Source organism: Dermochelys coriacea, chromosome 9, assembly GCF_009764565.3.
Source record: "Dermochelys coriacea isolate rDerCor1 chromosome 9, rDerCor1.pri.v4, whole genome shotgun sequence".
Taxonomy (NCBI): Eukaryota; Metazoa; Chordata; order Testudines; family Dermochelyidae; genus Dermochelys; species Dermochelys coriacea.
In genome coordinates, this window is record NC_050076.1 from 35650079 (window position 1) to 35675914 (window position 25836).

The window sequence follows — 25836 nt, forward strand, 5'->3', positions numbered from 1 at the left end:
AATGGTCGGTCCTGTGGCTGGTTTTGTTCAACATCTTCATTAATGATCTGGAGTATGGTGTGGATTGCACCCTCAGCAAGTTTGCAGATGACACTAAACTGGGAGGAGAGGTAGATACGCTGGAGGGTAGGGAAAAGATACAGAGGAACCTAGACATATTAGAGGATTGGGCCAAAAGAAATCTGATGAGGTTCAACAAGGACAAGTGCAGAGTCCTGCACTTAGGACGGAAGAATCCCATGCACCGCTACAGACTGGGGACCGAATGGCTAGGAAGCAGTTCTGCAGAAAAGGACCGAGGGGTTACAGTGGACGAGAAGCTGGATATGAGTCAAGTGTGCCGTTGTTGCCAAGAAGGCCAATGGAATTTTGGGATGTATAAGTAGGAGCACTGCCAGCAGATTGAGGGACGTGATCGTTCCCCTCTATTCGACAGTGGCCTCGAATGGCCAGTTTTGGGCCCCACACTACAAGAAGGATGTGGAAAAATTGGAAAACGTCCAGTGGAGGGCAACAAAAAATGATTAGGGGACTGGAACACACGACTTATGAGGAGAGGCTGAGGGAACTGGGATTGTTTAGTCTGCGGAAGAGAAGAACGAGGGGAGATTTGATAGCTGCTTTCAACTACCTGAAAGGGGGTTCCAAAGAGGATGGATCTAGACTGTTCTCAGTGGTAGCAAATTATAGAACAAGGACTAATGGTCTCAAGTTGCAGTGGGGGAGGTTTAGATTGGATATTAGGAAAAACTTTTTCACTAGGAGAGTGGAGAAGCACTGGAATGCGTTACCTAGGGAGGTGGTGGAATCTCCTTCCTTAGAAGTTTTTAAGGTCAGGCTTGACAAAGCCCTGGTTGGGATGATTTAGTTGGGGATTGGTCCTGCTTTGAGCAAGGGGTTGGACTAGATGACCTCCTGAGGTCCCTTCCAATCCTGATATTCTATGATTCAGAAATTTTGCCTTTTTATCTTTTTAATTGTTTAACCGGTTAACTTTTTAAACGATATTTACATCCCTAACTACAACAGGGCCCAAACCTTACTGGGACCTCTGAACGCTATTATAATGTGAATAAATAATAATAATGGTAATGTATCCTCAAAAATAGTCATCCAAGAAGCTTTATATTTGGCCCCTACAAGTGAAACACACAAGAAAGATAGCAAACAGTTTCTAGAAAGCCTTTTGGAATGCAATTCATTTAAAACATATAGTGCTTTCAACTGTCTGAAACATTCTTCCTTCAGCCTCTACTGTGTTTATGAAAAAGCTAATGAGACTTGAAACAATGGAGGACTTATTCTCTTTTTCGCCAACGATTTCCAAAACATGCCACCGCCTCCAAAATGTACACATTTTCAGAATAGGCTTGAACTGGATGTTTGTCTTTAACCAAGACTGCCACGAGTCTGCATTTTTTATCACCTACTCAAGATAAATGTATGAACTAAACATTCCAGGAATTTGTTTGTTTGTTTTGCACTTATTCAGTGAAAAGCATTTAAGGATTTATTTTTAATTTGAATAGAACCCTTTCTGCTTCAGAAAAATTGTTTGGCAGCCATAGGATATTATACTGTGATTAACGGATTACCCTTATTAAATTGCCCGTTAGTAACATTCCTTAAAATATTTTTATAGCTAACAACTACGAATTAATTCTGTTCCTGCTATGTTATTGACTTTCCCTAAAGCAGCAGAGTGGATAACACACCACATCAAAACCCCAGTTTCTGGAGAAAGGGCTGAGCTACAAATGTCTAACAACAAAGACTGGGACTCTGCTTAAGTGAAATATATTTTTAAGGAGGCAAAAACTCAACTCTTGCCTTGGGTCTACATTCTACAAATAAATAGAGAAATAAGACATTGGTGGAGCATCCTTTCCCCTTACCATTCCCCAGGTTAGGTGTTGTAGGCAGGTGTTGTAGACAGTGCAGCCATATTTGAGGCTTTGAAACTGCTTCAGTAATTATGGGGGTGCGAGAACTTGAACCTTGGAAGAGCTGTCATCAATCTTCTCTCAAAAAGCTAAGGGTATTGCAGTAAGAGCAGCCTAGAGCCAACAAAGTTGATTTGTAATGAGAATTCCTAGTTAGAACACGTGAAATAACTATTTGTAATAAAATCAATGAACAAACAACCTTTGTAAAGTATAAGAGTTGTATAACTACCTTAGCACCGAAGCAGAATAGAAGCAGAAATTCTATGAAAGAAAAGGCTGGTGGTCCAATGAGGCAAATACTACTCTGGATGATTTATCAGGAAGATCTAATCATCTGTGGTGCTAAATCTGCAGTATAAAACCAAGAATGTGTCTCAAAGAGTATGTCTACTTTACAGGAACGATACAATATAACGATAGCTATGGTAGTATAACCCCGTAACACAAATGCAGCCTACACAAATGGAAGGGGTTTTCCTGTCACAGTAGGAACACCATCTTCCTGAATGACAGTAGCTAGGTGAACGGAAATATTCTTCCATCAACCTAGTTGTGTCTACACTGGGGGTTAGGTCAGCATAGCTACATAGGTCAGGGATGTGGAATTTTCACACCTTGACGTAAATGTTAAATGTAAAAAGGCCAAAGTAATAAGTTAGGCCACTTCCTTTGACATTACCTTCAATACCTGGAAAATCATCTACTCATGAATTAGAAATGAGAATGCAAGTAAAAAAAAACTGAACCAGCATGAGAAGCAGCTCAAAAATTTGAAATAGGGTGAACTCCATTTATATATTCAATGTGTATGCTTAATTTGAATGTAAACAGAAGGCCAAGCCACTAGCTATAAATTTCACAGCTTACTGTAACTGGCAGTCAATTCCGTGGTTAACAACAAAAGACAAGGCTGTAACATCATTATAGTTGTAATTAATTTACACAGAGTGAGTTCCGGTTAATCAAATGGCTCTTTAAAGGATTTAATGATTTTTCATTTGTAAAGCAATACCAAGCTTTGTTAACAAAAGAAACGAAGTTTTTAATTTGTTATGAAAAGATATTTAAGGAATATGTTTCTAAAAAACACACACTTATAATACAGCCGCTACTATCTTGTTCACAAGAAACAAGACGGGCAGGAATGCCAATACAAAATGAATACAATACAATACAAATTTTGTTACTGACTCTTTTCAAATAGCTTAGGCCCAAAATTTAGGTTTAATTTAAAAAAACTGAATAATAATGATAAATAATATATCTTATAAAATGTAATGGAAATTTTGTAATTATATTTTAGAACATTTTCACAGTAGTTTATTTTAAACTTGCTTCTGCAAAGTATTTGAAACATACAAGTCCAGTTTCATTGTCCTAGAATATTTTAAATAGCAAACAAATAGCAAATAAATAGAGAAATAAGACATTGGTGGAGCATCCTTTCCCCTTACCATTCCCCAGGTTACGTGTTGTAGCCAGGTGTTGTAGACAGTGCAGCCATATTTGAAAAAATAAGGCCATGTCTACACTGCAGACTTTACAGCGGCACAGCTGTACCGCTGCAGCTGCACAGCTGTAAGGTCTCTACCGTAGCCACTCTATGCCAGCAGGAGAGCTCTCTCCCGCTGACATAATTAAACCACCCCTAATGAGCGGCGGTATCTGGATGAAGTGAGCTGTAGCTCACGAAAGCTTATGCTCTAATAAATTTGTTAGTCTCTAAGGTGCCACCAGTACTCTTTTTCTTTTTGCGAATACAGACTAACACGGCTGCTACTCTGAAACCTGTCAGCGGGAGAGCGTCTCCAATTTTAAAAACACAAATTTTTATCCCTTAACTTTGATTTCCTATACTTAAATTCACTGCATCCATATCTGAACAATAATTTAAAATCTATTTAGTGGTTATGAAAGTTACCTGCCTTAGCAAGCGATGTCTCATTAATCCACAGAACAGGTACACAACATACACAGAGCTAACATCAGCTTTCTCAAATGACTACATCAACATGATTCAGTCGTAGGCATGGTCCATACTACAGAGTTAGGTTGATGTAAGGCAGCTTAGGTTGACCTAACTCTGTAACCATCTACACTATAATGTAGCTCCTACCGATTTAAGTCACCCGCTACATCGACATAATAACTCCACCTCCACAAAAGGCATAGCACTTAGGTCAATGTAGTTAGAGTGACGCAGTGTCAGCGTAGACACTGCATTATTTACATCGTCTGTTGGCTGTCAGCTAGACACACACACCTCCTCCCTCCCTGTGCTGACTGCTCTGCCCCAGGGCTCACAGCTCAAGGCCCCCCCCCCATCGCTGCCCTACATTGACAGCCCCACATTGAGCTCACAGCTGGAGGCCCCCGCTGCCCCACACTGACAGGCCAAGCTGTCAGCCCCACACCGGGGCTTACACAGAAAAACTAGAAAAGTGAATAGCTTTCATCTCTTTAAAGTAACATCTCCTCTCTGACCACTTTTTGGTCAGACTGCCAGAATCACCTGCTCTCTAGATAACTTTTCTTTGGCTCTCCATGGACACATATGGGGTTGGTCTACGTTAGGACAACCCAGTTACGTCCCTCAGGCGTGGGAAAAATTCACAGCTCTGAAAGACATAGTTAAGCCAACCTACGTCATGGAATCCTTCTGTCAACTAACTACTATCCTTGGGGAGGTGGATTTACTACAATGAGAGAACCCCTTCCATTGCTGTAGTACCCAGTGTATCATTTCTAGTGTAGACAAACCCTTAGACCAGTTCTACACTTAAAGTTTTACCTGCATCGCTATAACATAACATGTTACATTCTATTGGAAGAATGAGTAGAGATGAGATGGGGTATTATTATGCTTGACGCAGCAATCAGTTCCATCAAACAGTTGTTTGATCTATAGACAATTGAAGACATGCCTGAAACTGTGACTAATCAGGAGCTCTATGTCTCCTTCATTTTGTTTATTCAGGTTTTTTGTTTTTTTTTTTTTTTTTTCTCACTGCCCTCTCAAATCAGTTAGGTTCTGGCCATCGATGCCCTGAACATTCCCTGAAGTTTTAGAATCAGTTAGATGCCATGTCTACATAGGTGTAGAAAGACAGAAAACTTAATCCTGGGATGAGAATATTAATCCCCTGTCCAGTTTTCCCAAAGTTTTCTGTAGGCAAAGCAGCACAACAGAGTTTGATAAATAGTTTCAGTATCCACTTCCCAAGAGATGGTCCACTGAGAAACAGAAAATCTGTAACAATGATTAATGGCCACTTTCCAAAGGTTTAGACAGGAGCATGTCTACAAACATACTGGGTAGAGTTAGAGTGCTACCGTCCCACTAGAGTGGACAGAGTTATATTAGTATAAATGTGCTTATACCAGTATATCTTATTTGCATATAAAAAACAGAATAAACTATATCTGTATACATTCATTTATATCAGTATAACCGCATCTATACTGGGGGACTGTATAGTATAGTACTATACCTTTTGTGTGTTGATAAGCCCTCAGACACCACCTTTTAGGGCTATATCCAGTTTTGGTCAGACCTCTTACGACTTGTCTTCACACAAAAATTGTATCACTTTGCAACTACAGTAACTCCTTGCTTAACGTTGTAGTTATGTTCCTGAAAAATGTGACTTTAAGCAAAACGATGTTAAGCGAATCCAATTTCCCAATAAGAATTAATGTAAATGGGGGGGATTAGGCTCTAGGGAAATTATTTCCACCAGACAAAAGGCTATATATATATATATATATATATATATATATATATATATATACACACACACACACATACATACACACACACACACACACACACACACACACAAGATTTAAACAAACAATTTAATACTGTACACAGCAATGATGATTGTGAAGCTTGGTAGAGGTCGTGAAGTCAGAGGGTGGGACATTTCCCAGGGAATGCCTTATTGCTAAATGATGAACTAGAACAGCTGAGCCCTCAAGGATTAACACATTGCTGTTAATGTAGCCTCACTCTACAAGGTAGCACTGGAGGAGGGGAGACAGCATGGCAGACAGAGAGAGAGACACACACACACCCTGTGTGTGTGACAGAGAGATGTGCAAGGCCCCTTTAAGTATGCTGACTCCTCTCTAAGTACATTGTCTTTTTAAGTAGATCAGCAAGTGAGACAGCCCCTGCTGCCCTCCTCCTGAGCCCTTTCGTTCCCTCCTGCTCTATGTGATGGGCAAGCAGGGGCAGGAGCAGGGGGGGAGGGATACCACGACATTAGCGCCCCTTCTCCCCCAACTCTCGCACAGCAACAGGAGGCTCCCGGAGCAGCTCCAAGGCCGAGGGCAGAAGCAGCACCATGGCAGTGTGGGGAGATACTGCTGACTGCCCAGCAATTGATAGCTTGCTGGGCAGCTGCTTACAGGGAACTTAGGGGAGCAAGGAAGCTGAGGGGGGCGCCGTCCACCCTGGTTCAAGCCCCCACCCTAGCTCCAACGGGCTGCTTTTTCTGCAAAGCAGTGGACAAAGCAGCGGCTGCCAACAATGTTAGAAGGGAGCATTGCACAACTTTAAACGAGCAGTTCTCTATTGATCAGCACATAACAATGAAGACAACTTAACAGAGACGACTTTAAGTGAGAGTTACTGTAATACCAAGACAGTTAAAAAATTGTGTGTGTTCAGTTGTTTCAGTATAAAAGTATCTCAGCACTTATCTACAACTGGAGAAGGTAAAACTTGACTCACATATTAAAAACATTTTAAAACATATGATACAATTAATGACTATTTGCACGAAACAGAAGAAATAAGAAATGCTATATGGCATTTATCTACTCCTTGTTTCCTTTTTTCCCCTTCAATGCTATTAGACAGCCTGTTAAAATATTATATTACATTTTAAGAATGAGACATCTGTCATAACTTGTGATGCAAAAATGTATATAAAAAAAAACTTCCAGCTAAAATGTTTAAATAATTTGTAACATTCTTGTACTTCCTAAGTAAACCCACTGTAAACAGCAATTTAGTAGCCCACACAAACTGATGAATCCCATTGCACAACAAGGACCTAAAACTCAAGGGCCAGTTTCTGTACCAAATTTTGGTAAATATTAGTATTTGAAGGCCCACACATAAATGTCTCCTGCTTTTCTTGTTTCAGTCCGCCACTGACTTGCTAAACAGTCTTGTACAAATTTCTCTTCTCCTCAGTTTTCCTATTAGTAAAATGGCGAAATAAAATAAACAAATAAATAAATAAATAAAAAAATAATATATCATGACTGGTGTGAAGAAAGTAAATAAAGTGTTATTTACTCCTCATAACACAAGAACTAGGGATCACCAAATGAAATTAATAGCAGCAATTTAAAACAAACAAAAAGTATTTTTCACACAATGCATGACCTGTGGAACTTCTCACTAGATCATGATGTGAAGGCCAAGACAATAACAGGGTTCAAGCAAGAACTAGGTAAGTTCATGGAGCATAGATCGATCAATGGCTATTAGCCAGGATGAACAGGATGTGTCCCCGCCTCTGTTTGCCAGAAGCTGGGAATGAGCGACAGGGAATTGATCACTTGATGGTTACCTGCTCTGTTCATTCCTTCTGGGGCACCTGGCATTGGCCACTGTTGGAAGACAGGATACTGGGCTAGCTGGACCTGTGGTCTGACCCATTATGACCGTTCTTACATTCTTATACTTATCACCAATGGGTTTGAAACAGTAAAGTGCTATATAAATGAAGAGTTTTATCTTTGCTATGCAGACTGCCTACACTTCCACATGTGACGTGACATCTGTTTTTTTCCATAATGCCAAGGCACCAGGCTACGTGCAATTCCAAAGCCATCAACATAGACTTAAAACATCAGTGCTACACTGCCATTATTAGGCTTGCAGCAGCATAATGATTTCAGAAGAGCTTTTATTAGAAGCCTATTTTCAAGTGCTCATAACTGGAGGAGCTGCAAAGAGTCCTGTGGCACCTTATAGACTAACAGACGTATTGGAGCATAAGCTTTTGTGGATGAGTAGCCCCTTACATGAGGATTGCCCATAACCGCCTCCCTCCCCCACGCCGAGGAGCTCCTCTAGACTGTGGGGGAAGACAGCTCGAAAGCTCGGTCTAGGAGGTGCACAGGCGTGTTGGGTTGGGAGGCGGTGCCAGGCGTGTAGCTATCGCCTGGCCCTGTGGCAGCTCGCAGAACTGAGACCGAAAGCTGCAGGTGGGGCCCCCGAGTGCAGAGGGAGCAGGCTCGGCTGGTCAGCCCCCGGTTACGTGGGTCACAGCAGAACTTGGTCGCCCCACAGCACCAAGCGCAGGGCCTGGCCTAGCCCCTCTGGCCACAGGTTGCGCCAAGAGAGCACGACAGACGCCCGCCCTGCCGCCAGTACCGCCTGGGACAAGAGATGGCCGTAGGCGGCGGCCAGTCCCCCGGCAACGGCCCCGAGTTCCCGCAGGGGAGGGGGCTGCCCTATGGGGATCCAGGAAGCAGCAGGCCTCCTCCCAGGGGAAGGGGGGCTCCGCGCGCGGCGGGAGAGAGTCGGGACTCAAGAGGCGAAGGGTCACATCCGGGAACAGCCCCGAGCCCCCGCTCCCCACACTCACGTTCACCGCCGCGCGCAACGCAACAGCGGCCCCCGACTCAGCACGTGACCCTGAAGCGGCTCAATGACAGGCCGCGGGAGTCGCGGCGACTCTCCCAGTCCCGAAGGCGCAGGCGCAGCAGCGGGGGCGGGCCTGCCCTCTAGGGGTGATGTCCGAGCTCCCGCTTTCCCCCTGCCTGCAGGCGTGGAGCCCGGAGTGGTCTGACCGCTCCTGAGGAGGGCGTGTTGGAGCGGAACGCGGGGGCGATTGCAAGAGGAGCAGCCCTGCCCCGCCCCGCGGCGTTGGGAAGGGGCCGGCTGCGCCCCCAGGGGAGACTCCAGGAGCGCTGCGGGGCGGCAGCTCCTCCTCCTCAGGCTTGGCTGTTGCTAGGGTTTCTCCCTTAGCTCTGCTCAACCTCGGGCCATAGAGCCCTGCGAGCAGAGGGCTCCCTTCCACCCCCTTATATCCACCTGACCAGCTGAACCTGCCACCGAGTCACCAGGAGACGTCTCCTTGCCGATTCCCAGAACCTGCCAATAGGCTGGGTCAACAGAAGACCCCATCCAGCCAGTTACACTGGCCAGCATGAACAGAAGTAAACCACGTGTTACTTTAGGAAAAAAATGTCTTTAGGGTGAGTTCTGTGTTTGAAGACAAGTTCAAGGGACATACTTTTTAGCTCTAGTGTAGATGTGGGCCTGAAAAGTGCAAGGCTCCAGTCACTGGGTCATTCATTTTTCCCTCATAGTTTGTTTGTTTCTATCGTACCTGCTCATCCACATCACAGATGTATACACCAAGCTCTTCCAGTGATTCTGTTCACAGTTGCAGTAACATAGCTCACCGTGTTAAGGCAAGATTAGCCTCAGGATGTTGCCTTCCGGTAGCCAGTGTCTGCTCAGTTCTCACTCAGGAGATTTTTCAGGGCAGTCACTAGAACTATGTCTACAATTTAACTGAGTGAAGGAACCAGTGAAGATGCCTAGTGCTCTTGCTCCGAGCAGGAGCTTCTGGATAATTGTCATATATGAGGCACTACATTGCAAGATGAAGTTAAAACTGACTGAACTGGTGCTGCTGCAATGCTTTTGGCTTCATGTATGGTCTGGGAAAAAATCAATATAGGTTGCACAAGCCCACCCAGATGAGTTATAGATAGGGTGACCAGATGTCCCATTTTTATAGGGACATTCCCATTTTGGGGACTTTTTCTTATATAGGCGCCTATTACCCCCCACCCCCTGTTCTGTTTTTTCATACTTGCTATCTGGTCACCCTAGTTATAGATCCCATCCCAAAATGCCTGGCAGAGTTGGTATGGACACAAGAAGTACAGACATTGCAAGCTCCATGTAAAAGTTCTTGTTTTATAACTTCCATGTTCTCGTTTCAGGAAACCTATTACCTCATACTGTTGGATCATATTAAAGAAGTTCTGTATTAAAATCACAAATGAGTTTGATTCCCCATAGTTTAAATTCCAGGGTATTACTAATTAAGAGGTCTTTTGTTTTTTGGTACTGTTTCTCTCCCTCTATGTATGAAACTTGCAAGCTGCTAATTGTGTTAGTACATTCTAAGACAGAGTCTGTTCTCAAAGCAATTCTTTGTAACAACAACTACTCACACAGATTTCAGAGTAGCAGCTGCGTTAGTCTGTATTCGTACTTGTGGCACCTTAGAGACTAACAAATTTATTTGAGCATAAGCTTTCGTGAGCTACAGCTCACTTCATCGGATGCATAGAGACTCAAAGCAATACTCTGTAACAACAGAATCAGCACCCAGAGAGTCCCCACACTTTTGTTGTATTCATCTCGCTTTGTTAACAATTGTGATTAAAATAGAGATCGAGGATGTATGTGGATGGATGCTTGGTGTGGATAATAACTGAATGATCAGGGAGGTGCCAGCCTAAGAATCCAGTGTCCATCGGCTGAAGAAGGTGTCAAGTTGAAATAACCAGAGGACCCGCAGAGGGCAGACTGGAATCCACCCAACAGCCTCAAGGACAGGAGAACCAAAGAACAAGATAACATTTGGCAGCATGGAGCCATCAGGAATGTGCTATCTGCTGATTGATTCAGCAACAGCATGATGAAGCAATTCCCATAGACTGGCATATGAAGAAATTCCTATAAAAATGGATTCTAGAAAGTTAGAACTTTGGGGTCTGATTCTGCAAACCAACTTCCAGGGGCATCAGATGAGCATCTGACAAGGCCCTGCTCCCTCCTCATGTCCAGGCCACCTGACCAGTGGCTTGGCACGAGCAGCTCTAAGGCTTGTAACTATGATAACCTTGCAGAACCTCTGTGTGTGTATGAATGAATGTGTGAATAAATATGAAATTGAATGGAATGTTATAGCTATAACTAACTGCTTACTAGATTCTTTCTGTATTCACAATAAATGTGGCATTTTGCCTTTTCCCCTTTAATAAGATCCTGCTGGTTTTTATTTTATTGGTATAACAATACTGCATATTGTGGAGATTTTTTTTTCTTTTGGGGGAGCCTGAAGCTAAGGTGTTACATATTCTGCAATTGAAGAATGTAGAATTTTTCTTCTATCAATACAATTTTGTTTTATACTTTAGAAAAGAGTTGTGGAGGCCACTAGGGAGTGCCATGTCTCTTGGCAGAGGTGTCCTGCTATTGGCCAGAATCATAGCTATGGGATTCTTGCCAGTTATGCTTCCACAGATGTGTTTCTGCTATGACTACACCTTCTTACAGAACAAGATTTATGTGTCATTTTGTATTGATTTTTATATACTCTACATATCCCATTAATTTCCAGTACAACAGAGCAGCAAAGCAAGTACAACGGAGAAAAGCGAAGTGAAACAATTGTAAATATAGTAATATTCGTTTGCTCAAAGCTTCACTCGTATTGTAAAAGCTCACTGGAATCTTTTCTAGCAAATGCAAAGTCATGATTGCTTTTAATTTGGTTGCTTCTGATTGACCACTGAAATATCCTACAAAAGTCCTTGTGGGGAGTACTCAAGAAAAATAAATTCTATAGGTAGGACAAGAAACAGGTCATCAGCCCTTCACATCTAGAATTTTAGGATGACTGCACTACCATCTCTTTCCTGCACATTTTTTGTAAGATGAGTGTGAAAATACTACCTTACAAAACAGTTAAATCCAATCTGGGGAAACAAGCATGGTCAACAACAAAAAAAATTCCCTCACCACACCAAAAAAATAACTGCCTATTCTCATGCATAAAACTGATTAATACTTCTTTCATTATTAAATTTAATATAGTCTCACAATGCTTGCTTAAATATATTAATACTACTTGATTCACCCAAATGGATTCGTTGAGACAATAAACCAACTTTTAACTAAAAGAAAAGGAGTACTTGTGGCACCTTAGAGACTAACAAATGTATTTGAGCATAAGCTTTCGTGAGCTACAGCTCACTTCATCGGATGCATTTGGTGGAAAATACAGAGGGGAGATTGATATACACACACAGAGAACATGAAACAATGGGTTTCATCATACACACTATAAGGAGAGTGATCACTTAAGCCATCACTAGCAGCAGGGCGGGGAAAGGAGGAAAACCTTTCATGGTGACAAGCAAGGTAGGCTATTTCCAGCAGTTAACAAGAATATCTGAGGAACAGTGGGGGGTGGGGTGGGGGGGAGAAATAACATGGGGAAATAGTTTTACTTTGTGTAATGACTCATCCATTCCCAGTCTCCATTCAAGCCTAAGTTAATTGTATCCAGTTTGCAAATTAATTCCAATTCAGCAGTCTCTCGTTGGAGTCTGTTTTTGAAGTTTTTTTGTTGAAGAATAGCCACCCTCAGGTCTGTAATCGAGTGACCGGAGAGATTGAAGTGTTCTCCGACTGGTTTTTGAATGTTATAATTCTTGACGTCTGATTTGTGTCCTTTTACGTAGAGACTGTCCAGTTTGACCAATGTACATGGCAGAGGGGCATTGCTGGCACATGATGGCATATATCACATTGGTAGATGCGCAGCTGAACAAGCCTCTGGTAGTGTGGCTGATGTGATTAGGCCCTATGATGGTGTCCCCTGAATAGATATGTGGACAGAGTTGGCAACGGGCTTTGTTGCAAGGATAGGTTCCTGGGTTAGTGGTTCTGTTGTGTGGTGTGTGGTTGCTGGTGAGTATTTGCTTCAGATTGGGGGGCTGTCTGTAAGCAAGGACTGGCCGTCAGGAACAGTATCCCCGATAATGTCACAGCTAGCCTGGTGGCTGAACTTTGTGACTTTGTCCTCACCCATAACTATTTCACATTTCGGGACAATGTATACCTTCAAATCAGCGGCACTGCGATGGGTACCCGCATGGCCCCACAGTATGCCGACATTTTTATGACTGACTTAGAACAACGCTTCCTCAGCTCTCGTCCCCTAATGCCCCTACTCTACTTGCGCTACACTGATGAAATCTTCATCATCTGGACCCATGGAAAAGAAGCCCTTGAGGAATTCCACCATGATTTCAACAATTTCCATCCCACCATCAACCTCAGCCTGGACCAGTCCACACAAAAGATCCACTTCCTGGACACTACGGTGCTAATAAGCGATGGTCACATAAACACCACCCTATACCGGAAACCTACTGACCGCTATTCCTACCTACATGCCTCTAGCTTTCATCCAGATCATACCACACGATCCATTGTCTACAGCCAAGCTCTACGATATAACCGCATTTGCTCCAACCCCTCAAACAGAGACAAACACCTACAAGATCTCTATCATGCATTCCTACAACTACAATACCTACCTGCTGAAGTGAAGAAACAGATTGACAGAGCCAGAAGAGTACCCAGAAGTCACCTACTACAGGACAGGCCCAACAAAGAAAATAACAGAACGCCACTAGCCATCACCTTCAGCTCCCAACTAAAACCTCTCCAACGCATCATCAAGGATCTACAACCTATCCTGAAGGATGACCCATCACTCTCACAGATCTTGGGAGACAGGCCAGTCCTTGTTTACAGACAGCCCCCCCGTCTGAAGCAAATACTCACCAGCAACCTCACACCACACAACAGAACCACCAACCCAGGAACCTATCCTTGCAACAAAGCCCGTTGCCAACTCTGTCCACATATCTATTCAGGGGACACCATCATAGGGCCTAATCACATCAGCCACACTATCAGAGTCTCGTTCACCTGTGCATCTACCAATGTGATATATGCCATCATGTGCCAGCAATGCCCCTCTGCCATGTACATTGGTCAAACTGGACAGTCTCTACGTTAAAGGGACACAAATCAGACGTCAAGAATTATAACATTCAAAAACCAGTTGGAGAACACTTCAATCTCTCTGGTCACTTGATTACAGACCTGAGGGTGGCTATTCTTCAACAAAAAAGCTTCAAAAACAGACTCCAACGAGAGACTGCTGAATTGGAATTAATTTGCAAACTGGATACAATTAACTTAGGCTTGAATAGAGACTGGAAATGGATGAGTCATTACACAAAGTAAAACTATTTCCCCATGTTATTTCTCCCCCCCACCCCATCCCCCACTGTTCCTCAGATATTCTTGTTAACTGCTGGAAATAACCTACTTTGTTTGTCACCATGAAAGGTTTTCCTCCTTTCCCCCCCCTGCTGCTGGTGATGGCTTATCTTAAGTGATCACTCTCCTTACAGTGTGTATGATAAACCCATTGTTTCATGTTCTCTGTGTGTGTATATCAATCTCCCCCCTGTATTTTCCACCAAATGCATCCGATGAAGTGCGCTGTAGCTCACGAAAGCTTATGCTCAAATAAATTTGTTAGTCTCTAAGGTGCCACAAGTACTCCTTTTCTTTTTGCGAATACAGACTAACACGGCTGCTACTCTGAAACCAACTTTTAACTGTCGAAATTTCTGTATTTTTTAAAAAATGGAGTACTTGTGGCACCTTAGAGACTAACAAATTTATTTGAGCATAAGCTTTCGTGAGTGACAGCTCACTTTGTCGGATGCTTTCCGATGAAGTGAGCTGCAGCTCACAAAAGCTTATGCTCAAATAAATTTGTTAGTCGCCAAGGTGCCACAAGTGCTCCTTTTCTTTTTGCAAATACAGACTAAAAGGCTGCTACTCTGAAACCTGTATTTTTTAAGAGAATATTTTATTTGTCTAGATTAGTTAATTCAAATTTGAGAGACTAAATGAGTGTAGAACAAGCAGAAAGCTCATCTCTCTGTTACAACTTCTGCTTTGTTCTGGAAAAAACTTGTGAGCCCAATGAATTACAAATTTCTATTCAGTTTTAGACTTGCTTTTCCATGACGCTCCTTTCTTCTTTCCTACAGTTTCTCTTGATTTCACAAAGCCAACAAATTGTAAAAGGACAGCAGGTACTCACCTTCCTGGTTGGAAGGCTCCTACATCATTTTTACCCCCAAAAGTGAGAATTAAAATATCAGCCTTACTTGTACCTATTCATGTTAAAAAGGGGTAATAAGGATCCTTATGAAAAATATTTAATGCACATGCGCAGAACTAACCAATTTTCTAAGTTTAATAATTCAGCTGCTTTAATTTTTTTCCAAACACTAAAAGCAATTGGACCAACACATTAGTTTCAATTGCATGTAGAATATAAATAGCTGACCTTAAGGATGAACTGTTCTTTCAATGAAATTGATATGAATATATGGTCTGCAAGCTTAGTTGTTCTTATTCAGCATAGAACAATTTTTTGAGAACTTACAAATGCCTAAAATAATAGTTTATTATAGAAATGTTGGCATTCCCTTCAATCTGATGGTTCAAATTTGTGACTATAAATCATAAAACCCAGACAAAATTGCATGTAAATAACTCTATTTTGCCATAATTTATATGGTACTTAAATTGGACTACCAAAGGAAATTCTGGCAAATTATAAAAGTATGTGAAAGAAGTTATATGAAAATTGTATTCTACCCTTCCAAAAACATCCCATGGCTCAGAAGACTGTTAGGAACAAAAAGGGCTGAATTCCTAGAAATGGGGCAAAGATCAAGTAAAAGGAGTTGAACTTGCCAAAACAAGCACATTTGGCATATTCTTTTCTTCCAAAAACAAAAAATGCCAAAAGAGCAGGGCAACTTCAGCTTCTGCCCTCATTTAAGCACATTATCTTAAACTCTTGAATTTTGGCACATTTATATCTGTTACTTCAATTCATGTTAATCCTATCCATTCTCAGAAACTGCAGTAATGAGAGAGAAAATTTCTAACAAAATTTCTGATTTTTAATAATTGATATTAAAATTGATAATTGATATTATTATTTCTATAATAGCATCATCTACTTTCTTGCCATCATACTTCAAATGCAAGTTTCATTTAAAAGGACCACAAATCACTCATTCCTAACAATATAATGCTTTCCTGCAGACTGAAGGTCCAATTCCAGATCCCATTACTGAATATTGAAGTTGTACTTAAGAAGAAAGCATGGTTAAGGTTTTGGACTGGGATCCAGGAGATCTGGGTTCAGTTCCTAGCTCTGCCACAGACTTCTTGTGTAATCTTGAGCAAATCACTTAATCTCTCTATTCCTCAATTCCTTATTTGTAAAGTAGGAATATTAGTATTTTCCTACCTTGCAGGGATGTTGGAAGGATAAATTAGTGATTATGAGGTGTTGAGGTAGTATGGTAATGGAGCCATATATTAGATACAGTTGATGGGTATTCCTGTGCCCAAGGGCCATGTCCAAATGCAAGATTAAGCTTCCTATTAAGGTGTGAAAATTGGGTTCTTCCTTGGCATGCAGAGAAGTTAAATTAAAAATACGCAGCAGTCAACATGGACTTCACCAGTGTTATTTTATTCTATTTACATTCTCTTATCTTTTCAGACACAACCTGCCTCTTCAAATCATGCTTGCTTTTGAGGAAGATGATTGGATTATTTTGTGCTCACACAGAGAGAGCTAATCAGAAAATGGCAGCATGGTGTTTTTGTGGAAATGTTGATTTATCTTTGAAATGCTAAAAATTGCAGAAAACCAAAATTTTCAGTCAAAAATGGGGGAAAAAAGTTTTGGATAAAAATTGTTTTGACTTTCAGTTTTTTGATGAAAAAATCTGTAGTGTAGACATAGCTTTAGTGTACATCTCTGTGCTTCTCCTCCCTTGCCTATATGTGGAACAGCATGGTACAATTGCCTGCATATTAACCTTTAATATTAATGTAAACCTTAGATCTGGATTTAACTCAGTATTTCATTCACAAGTTTAGCATAATTTTAGGTTACTATTATTCTAACACGGGGTGGGCAAACTTTTTGGCCTGAGGGCCACATCAGGGTATGGAAATTGTATGGCAGGCTCCAGGCTGGGACCGAGGGGTTCAGAGGACAGGAAGGGGATCAGGGCTGGGGAAGGAGGTTGGGGTGTGAGGGCTCCGGCTGGGGGTACGGGCTCTGGGGTGGGATTGAGGGGTTTGGAGGGCAGAAGAGGGATGAGAGCTGTGGCAGGGGATTGGGGTGCGGGGTGGGCTCAGGGGCACAGGCTCTGGGCAGCACTTACCGCAAGCAGCTCCCGGAAGCATGTCCCCCCTCCAGCTCTGAAGCTTGGCCAGGCAGCTCTGCGCACTGCCCTGTCTGCAGGCTCCACCCCCTGCAGCTCCCAGATCCTTCTCAGCAGTGCTGCTGCCAGGCCAGTTATTCCCCATTCTCTCCATTTGTGCATTTTTTTTCTTTCCTTAGTGTAGCACTTTATATTTTTGTCTTTCTTGAAATTAATTTTGTTGACTATAGCCCAGGTCTTCAATCTATCAGGATCCCTCTGAATTGCAGTTCTATCCTCCAGAATATTGGCCACCCCCCCTGGCTTTGTGTCATCTGCAAATTTGATCAGTATACGCTCTATTCTTACATCCAGATGTTAAACAATTCTGGGCCCAGAACAGATCCCTATGTAAACCCATTTGAGATCTCCCTCCAATTTGACATCATTCCATTAATAGTTACTTTGTTTGCAGTTATTTAGCCAATTAATGGTAATTTTGCTGAGCCTGCATTTCTCCAGCTTACTTATCAGAATGTCATGTGGGACAGAGTCAGAAGCCTTGCCGAAGTCCAGATTTATTATGCCCACTGCATTCCCCCTATCTACCAAACCAGTTACTCTGTCAAAGGAGGAAATCAAGCTGGCATGGCATTATTTGTTCTTAGTAAATTCATACTGGCTGCTAGTGATCTTCCCCTTCATATTCCAATTATTCACAAATTGAATGTTTTATAGATTACTCTACTAGCTTCCCAGGTATCGAAGTCAGGCTGACTGGTCTATTGTTCGCCCTGCAGATTTGAATTCCTTCAGATTGGTCAGAAGATCTCTGATATGTTCTTTACTTATCCCAATCTGCACCCCTTCCCCCTTATTGTCTATGGTAACATCGCTAGTCGTCCAGTCACATGTTTCTGAGAAGACTGAAGCAAAGTAGACATTGAGCAGTTCTGCCTTCCTATCATCTTCTGTTACCAGCCCACCTTCTCCATTGAGTAGCAGACCCACACTATCCCTGATCACTCTGTTTTTCTCACATATTTGAAAAACCCCTTCTTGTTCTCACCAACGTCTCTTGCCAGCTATAACTTATTCTTTGCCTAAATTATGTCTACACCACAGTTAAACACCTGCAGCTGGCCTGTGTCAGCTGACTTGGGCTTACGGAGCTCAAGCTGCAAGGCTGTAAAACTGTGGAGTAGACATCTGGGCTCCAGCCAAAGCCCAAACATCTACACAAAATTAAACAGCCCAAGCCCCATTAGCACGATCAGCTGACACAGGCCAGCTGCTGGTGTTTAACTGCAGTATAGACATAGCCCAAGTCACTTTTGAAAATGAGACTTTGATGCTTTTGAAAATCCTACCCTTACTCTGATTGTTTAACATTGTCACAGAGTGAATAGGAGAGACATGTTGTTTTATATATTAGTCTAATGTCCAGAGTCCTAACCTTCAAATTTGGTGATAAAGTGTTTCCCTACCCATGCTTTGGATGTTAACAAAATAAAAAATTTCACAAAATATGAATATTGTTAGTTGATAATTAAAGAATTGAAATAGCCGTTTCCATTTAACAGAAGTCTGAAAAGGCAAGATTTCTTCAGCTGAGAAGACTAAAACACCACAGTTCGATGACACAGATAAAAAGAAGTCACAGATAAGAAATGCTTTGGTCCTTCAGAGCATGAAGAAGGGAGATGCAGAAAATTTATTTTTGCTGACGAGTTAGTAGAAATTTTTGGATTACAAAACTTTGCTGGGGGTGTTGATCTTGACTCAGACGGGTGTCTACTTTTGAAGAGGCGGGCCAATTCTGCTTGAGGGTGTTTAGCCTGGATAACATGCAGTTCCCTTGAAGTGAACAACAAGTTCTTACTAGAAGTGGGACAGAACCAAAACCCCAGATCTGAATGCTCTATCAATTTGTTTTATAAATTGGTGTGGTGGAGAAAGAAGTCAGTTCAAAAGGAATTTGAGTGTATCAAGGTTCTTGAATGACCACCGTGATGTTAGTAGCTGAGTGCCTCCCAAATTAATAAAAAAGATAACAAACAAAACTTTCCCTTCTTTCCCTGCAGGAATAGCTGGACAGAAAGGAGATGACTGCCCCCTCCCTTCTTCTTCCCACTATGCTTGTGTTTGCATTGACTGTGAAAAGAGTTATTGTGGGGAAAACTAAGTTGAAGAAGTGAAGGATGGATGCCTGGTATACGAAGATAAGGAGGCTATTCTAAGCATGGGTGGCTGGTGAACCACGGGCTTGGAGAGGCTAGCCTCCAGCCCAGCCTGCCTCTGCTGCCTGGGGCCCGTCCTGTCCCCCCTTCTCCCTCCCTCTATCTCACTGGGGTGATGGAAGGAAAGTTAGGGTTAAACTAGGACATTCTGAATAGCCTAATAAAAGTTGGAATCTTGAAACCTCTCCACCCTGAGACTGTCTGAGAGAATAAAGGGATGGGGACTGGAAATTCCACAAAGGATCTATAGAGATACTAAGGATTAGATAAGGACTAGTGATAATTTTTGGTAAATAAATTTAAGTATTTTTGCTTTGTATAATTATTATTATAATTATTATATACATAATACACATAAATATTTTTATGTGTAGAATGTATATAGGCCATGCCCTGTTTAAAACATAATCTCTTGTGCTGCTTATACACCTCATACTTAGTTTTAGATTTAAGGATAAACATGGTTTACCTTTTCCCCATTAAAATGCTTTTAGGTAAAGATCAGTCATTTAAAGAGGGAGGAAACAGTCCACTGTGATTGCTCTCTAGACCAGTGGTTCTCTACCTTTCCAGAACACTTTCAGGAGTCTGATTTATCTTGCATACCCCAACCATGGGGTATGTAGCCTGTTGTAAAACTAGGCAAATATCTAGATGAGTTGATGTACTCATCCTGGAAGACCCCTGCTTTGAGAACCACTGCTCTAGACAAGTTGTTTTAATAAAAGAGAACATAACCTTAGCCCTGAAATGATTTAAATAAAACTGCAATTATTTATGGCAGTATAATTAATTTTTAATTCTCTCTCTAAAACTCAAAGAGAAGATGCCTTTGCTAAAGGCAGCTTTTGGATCTGCAAGATCCAGCCATGATATGGTTACCAAATGATATTTTCCCCAAAAGAAGAAATATGCCATTCATCTTTGCATGTGCCTAAAAGAATAAGTTATTTCCTAGTTACTTCCTGTACTGTCATTTGTTCATAATAAAGGTTCTATACAGTTGTTTTGAAAAATTCTCTGGAGATATTCCAGGCATGGAAGTAGGCTCTGACGTGCTTTCCAATGAGACAGACCCTCTCTTTTCCCAAAAAATCACGGAAGAGCTCCTCAAGGGATTCCCATAGGGAAGTCCTCCCCATTTACTACAGGAAACGGTGATGCAGCCCATAATTCTCTTTCAGTCTGAAATATATATGGACATCAGATTCAGGCGTCAAACAGTATACAGCATCTTGCTATAACTTTCAGATTTATTTATTTTGGAATTTATGTTCATTTTGATTTGTGTTCAGTGAGCTTTGGAAATGCATAAGTATTATTTTTAATTAATCAGTTACTTTCCTTGTTCCCATAACCACCTTTCCTTTTGTAAGATAATGATCTGTGGCAGTTTTTTGGCTTTTGGCATAACAAAGTATCTAGATTGGTTACAACAAGGTGACTCAGGCTATGTCTACACTGCACTTTTGTTGGTAAAACTTTTGTCGGTGAGGGGTGTGAAAAAACACACCCTGACCAACAAAAGTTTTACCGACAAAAAGCACCAGTGTATACAGTGCTTTGTCAGCCAGAGACACTCTCCCACTGACAAGCAACCATGGCTTTCTGGGGGTAATTTTATTTTGCCAGCAGGAAAGCTCTCTCCTGCCAGCAAAGAGTGGCTACACAGGAGACCTTACAGCAGCATGGATATAGTGGCACAGTTGTGCTGCTGTAAGGTATGCTGTAGACATAGCCTAAGTATTCTGCTTATCAACTTGTAGTGACTTCAGCAAGGCCTTCCCTTGATTAATGAGCATTGGCCTATTCGTCAGATGAATTCACACTAGATCTTGCCCAATGGCTACAGCATGGGCATCCTAGGGAATTTATTGAAGCAATTCTGTACTTGAAACGACTTTTCTTGGAGTTCTAATTACTCTAAAAACAGCTTGTTTGAAGGTAATGCTAATGATAAAGGGAAAGAGCCAGTCAAAAATATAAAAGGAAATTTGTTCATGAAAATTTTCCACAAATTGAAACCGATCATTTCTCAAGTTAGGCATTATGTGAGACACTCAACACTAGGCCTACTCCTTTGATGTGAGTGGAAATTCCCATTACATTTAAAGATCTGGCTAGTGTGTGACACCATCTTACCCAGGTGTACAAGTGGGGGACAGTTTACAAAGAGCATCTCCCCATTCTATGCTCTTCTGATTACTCCCTGTTACTGTCCTCTGGGACACCAGCCATCCCAAAAGAGGTTGGGAGGTACCGTGCTCTGGACTGAATAACAACAAAACCTGCTGCACATTTTGAAAGTGTGAAGTATGCCCACTCACCCTGGTCACCAGGCAGATACATCAATATAATATTTTTGTCTGAAAACTGAAAGCAAGTTTTGATGCCATACTGGGTGGCTACAGAGAACTGAAATATCTAGCAAAATACTTGGCATGCAAATACAAATCCAACTACCTTCTCTATGTTGATGATTCACAGATATACCTGTACTCCAGACGTGTTGCCTTCTGTCCAAACTAAAAACTTTGGCCAGTCTCTTTGACATCTCCTTGTGAATATCTAGCCCTCAGCTCAAGCTAAACATGGCTAAAAGAGAGATTCTAATCTTCCTCCCCAAGTCCTCCCCACTACCTCCTTTCTCAATCACAGTGGACAACACCACCATTTTGCCTGTTGCTCAGGCTGTAACCTGGGCATCATCTTCGACTCAGTCTCTCTTTGGGTCTTCACATCCATACTGTATCTAATCTTGCTGATTCTTTCCGCATAATACCTCTAAGATAAAGCCTTTCCTATCCATCCACACAGCTATAACTCTTGTCCAAGCTCTCATCATCTCATATCTTGATAACTGCAACATCCTTCTCTTTGGCCTTGACAAATGCAATCTTGCCCCACTTATATGCATTCAGAATGCTGCCGCAGAGATCATTTTCCTGGCTAGTCGCTTTGACCATGTCACTCCTCTCTTTGAGTCCCTCCACTGACTCCCCCTTCTCTATTACATTAAACATAAGCTGCTTGTGTTCATTTTCAAGGACCTTCACAGTCAATCCCCACCCTACCAGTCACCTCTCATTCGCTGTTGAGTGGGTGATGCTCATCTCCAATCAGCCCATGGTGCCAGATTTCATTGCCACTTGTTCAATTTTCAAACAAGCACCTTCATGCTTTCTCCCTTGATTCCCTGCATGCTTGGAAGGAACTCTCAACAAACATCCACAAAGCTATCTCATTATGCACTTTCAAATCTCTCCTCAAAACTCTCCTTTTCTGTGATGCCTACAAAAAACTTGATAAGGGTTATGCTGCGTGTGCTTAACATCCATCAGTAGGTCTGAGAGTGTGTGTATCAAGGGAAAATATCCCCCTACGTGATTTTGCAATCTCCAGACTCATTTGCAGGAGGAAAAGAGATTAAAACCAAAATATCAGCATACAAAGTGAAAGAAAACAGCAAGAAATGAGAAGCACAAGTCCATGTGCATTTTAGAATGACAATACATTTAAAACAATAAGCAATAAATAAACATGGCTTATTTAATTTTTGAAAGGTAATCCCATTCACAACTGAATTAACAAAGACATATAACAAAGACAAAGAACGAGGAGTAATGGTCTCAAGTTGCAATGGGGGAGGTTTAGATTGGATATTAGGAAAAACTTTTTCACTAAGAGGGTGGTGAAACACTGGAATGCGTTACCTAGGGAGGTGGTAGAATCTCCTTCCTTAGAGGTTTTTAAGGTCAGGCTTGACAAAGCCCTAGCTGGGATGATTTAACTGGGACTTGGTCCTGCTTTGAGCAGGGGGTTGGACTAGATGACCTTCTGGGGTCCCTTCCAACCCTGATATTCTATGATTCTATGATTCTATGATTCTATGATATCCCTATGAAGATAACTTTCATTATGGAAATCAGTGCACTGATGTCTTTTTGAGTTTGCAGCCAAACAATAGCCCCATCAAAGGTGTGAAGTTCCCTGATCATCTAAATAAACTGATAACGTCAAAGCCTAGTTGTGACAATCTAAATGTCATCACTATTAAACAAGTAGCCAAAATGCAAACAAACCATCTTAAATCATTAAAATGTAATTATAAGAGACAGCTGGGTCCAATATTAATTTAGACCGTGGGGACTCATAATGGGGAAAAACATGAAACTTTCACACAACCAAAATTAAACTGCTGAATGTGCCAGCCAGAGCTGTACACAGAGAACATGTGAAACGTGTTTTGTGCATATCCAGTTGTAACAAATGCTTATAGAAGGCTTGCACTAATTATATGGATATTGAATGCAACACAGTGATAGCAACAAATTCAACCATCATCTTTACCCTCCCTCTATCTTATATGCAAAATACTTCATGTAAAAATTCATGTAAACAACTGAGGCTATGGGATAGCCACCTGTTGCTAAAAAGTGAGGTAGCTGAATTGGATAGGTAGTTGGAAAGTGGTAGTGTCATATAAGATTCAGCAGAAATAGCTATGAAATAGATTTTCAAATCACCCCTTTGCAGAATGCCAGCACAAGGTTTATGCACCACAAATCTAATTTAAGACCAATTAAGATCAAGTAGAATTTAAATGGTGCAAATACTTTAGGCTGGCTCTCTGCACAGGGGTGAATTTCATCTCAAAGCTCTAAGCAAGCACACACATACATAAGTAATCCCAGTGGGACTACTCATGGGCAGAAGGATATGTACCTAAACATTTGAAGGATTAGGCTGTAAATGTGTAATATGAGGGGTTTTTTAGTTAGACTTGTGGTTGTAAAATTATTACACTATGTATGTCTCCTGTATATTTTACTTGATGTTTATTGGTGGCATTTTGAGATGTGGACTGTTAGTTTGCAGGGCAGAGTATGTTACTGGCAGGAGTAGGCAGCCAGTAAAAAAAAAAATATGGTCCAGTGATTTGGGCACTAGTATAGGAGTTGGGAGATGTAAGTGCAATTCCTTGCTCTTCCACAGACTTCCAGTTTCACAAATGTGGATAAGAACACACTTCACTATCTCACAATGGTGTTATGAGGATAAATACGGTCAAGATTGTAAGGCGCTTGGATACTACAGCTCTGAAAAACATGTAAGTACCTCAGATGGATAGTAACTATAGACTGGACTCAGAGAGCTAGATTATTTTTAAGAACATAAGAATGGCCATACTGGGTCAGACCAGTGGTCCATCTAGCCCAATATCCTTGTCTTCCAGCAGTGCCTGGTTCCAGATGCTTCAATGGGAGCAAACAAAACAAGGCATTTCATGAAGTGATCCACCCTGACCTGCATGGGCAAGGAGATAATGAGGAGTCACACAAAGCCCCTTGCACGGGTAAGAGAATGGATACCCTGACATGGGGGAAAGAATGGATGCCTGAGGATGGAGGTCACACTGAGTCCCTGGCACAAGGGAGAGCATGGGGGGAATCACTGATTAGAGTGGAGGGAATGGAGGAATGCAAAGAGCCCCGGATGTGAGTGATGAGCTTGGCCTACAGAAGCAACAAAGTGTGCAACCCTCTAGTTTATACGTAGAGGTTTACTACAAAACAGTATTATAATATGTATTTTGCAAAGCACCGAAAAAAACCCCAAGACTTTTATACTACTTCACTACACATAGGGATTCATTATATATAGCCTAGTATCTAAAATGGGTTCCACAGTCTGTGTGTTCGTTACTTGGGTGTGAATTATGGAGAAGCAACAGCAACCAGCTTCCATTAATGAGCCCTATTTTCCCCAGACTTTTGGAAGGTGACGAGATGAAGGTAGGAAGACTTTCGGTTTTATTATTATAATTATATTTGCTGATGGATATTTAGTTCCCAAAATGAAGTGAGTCGTCATTTTCTATTGCATTGCATATTTTCATGTATCTAATGGGTATCCCAAGCATAGGAAGCCTATTGAGGCTTACATAAATTTAGATAAATATTGATAAGCTTAAAATGCAAACCGCATATATAAATAACTTTACCAGTTGTCAATATTATGCATTTCTCCTGTAAAACTATTTGTAATACATTATCCTCAAGAAACAACTGAGAGTTTTGACAAAAAATTCCACTGTCATTTAGATACCAAATTGTAAATAATAAATGTATCTTTTAAAAAAAATCAGTGAGTCACGATTGCTTGTTGTGACATAATATGCATTTATTTAGTTAAGAACAATGAATTTCGCCTACTGACTAGAGCACTGGACTAGAACTCAAGAGATATGGGTTCTAGTTCCAGCTCTACTCCGGGCCTGCTGGCAAGTAGCTTTATTTCTCTGTGCCTTTATTTTCTCTTCCCTGTCTATAAAATGGGGATAATGATACTGACCTCCTTTGTAAAGCACTATGAGATCTACTGAATAAAAGCATTATATAAGAGGTAGATATTCTTCATTATGGTTTGATCTATTTCCTTCTTTCCTTTCAAGTGCTTGTAAATGATATAAGTTGGTGCATTGGTATAATTATCAACCTAAACTGTTTTTTTTAATTAAGCTTTTTGTTTTTAGCATATGC

The 25836-nt window shown here is 41.4% G+C and overlaps 1 protein-coding gene across 8 annotated transcripts in view; it reads right to left on the bottom strand.

Annotated features, from left to right (window-relative positions):
- RHBDD1 (rhomboid domain containing 1) overlaps positions 1–10968 on the bottom strand; it is a 91552-nt gene extending 80584 nt beyond the window's left edge. For 4 of the 8 annotated variants that reach the window (XR_006274157.1, XM_043492153.1, XM_038417531.2 and 1 more), the window contains exon 1: positions 8558–10968. The gene's annotated coding sequence lies outside the window, so the exon portion shown is untranslated. Of the gene's footprint in view, positions 1–1895; positions 2067–2175; positions 2295–7534; positions 7995–8227; positions 8526–8557 lie in introns of those variants that run through there. The other 4 variants (XM_038417530.2, XM_043492151.1, XM_038417525.2 and 1 more) reach the window with 4 other exon arrangements.
- Positions 10969–25836: the final 14868 nt, after the last annotated feature.